This window comes from Petromyzon marinus, unplaced genomic scaffold (assembly GCF_048934315.1).
Source record: "Petromyzon marinus isolate PM22_M1 ecotype Great Lakes invasive population unplaced genomic scaffold, UKy_Petmar_22M1.pri1.0 PM_G_Scaffold_56, whole genome shotgun sequence".
Classification (NCBI taxonomy): domain Eukaryota; kingdom Metazoa; phylum Chordata; class Hyperoartia; order Petromyzontiformes; family Petromyzontidae; genus Petromyzon; species Petromyzon marinus.
Genome location: NW_027423009.1, coordinates 1,245,595 through 1,246,327, shown reverse-complemented (window position 1 = coordinate 1,246,327; position 733 = coordinate 1,245,595).

Here is a 733-nt window from a genome sequence, read left to right as displayed (position 1 = left end):
AATATTTAGTTAGGTTTGCGGCTATCTATTTATTTATTTATTTCCCCACGCGCCTCGGCCCGGAGACAACGTCATCAGCTGCGCGCACGTGCACAACGCTCGCACGGTTGGCCCCTGCAAGCTCTCACGCACCATCGACGGAGGCGTGCGTCCTTTTTTATTCGCCTGCACACTCTACAGGCAAGTCGCACACATTGGTATCGTAAGCATTTATATAATTACACTTTGCACCGCTGGCAGGGGTTGCCCCTAGCAATGCACACACGATCGGCACACATTTTCATTCGCGTTAAAACTGCAACAAAAACGCACACAACACGCTGAGGTTGAATGTCCTCTTCTCCCCACTCCACACCAATGCATCCTGTTACTACTATAGAGCCCCTAGATATTATTATTACTGCGCTTAGATAGTATTATTGTAGCGTGGCCGGGGGAGCGGCCCAGCCCACACCCTACCAAGGTGAGTGGGTCTCTCTGGTCTCGCAGTGGGTGGGTTTCTGTGGATCTCTGTGCCTGTAGAAACGTGCCTTTTCAAGTATTTGGCTGCTGCTGTAATTATAAATGTCCACGAGGTGACGACGACGATGATGAGCCACTTTGTTGAGCTATCGTTCACGACAGCCAATTCGCTTCTCAAAAAGCACTACCCGGTAGCTCAGCGGGGTGCCTTACCTGGCAAAAAAAAATAGTTTGGTTTGTGTTTGGTCTTGATCTGACATGTTAGAGGAGG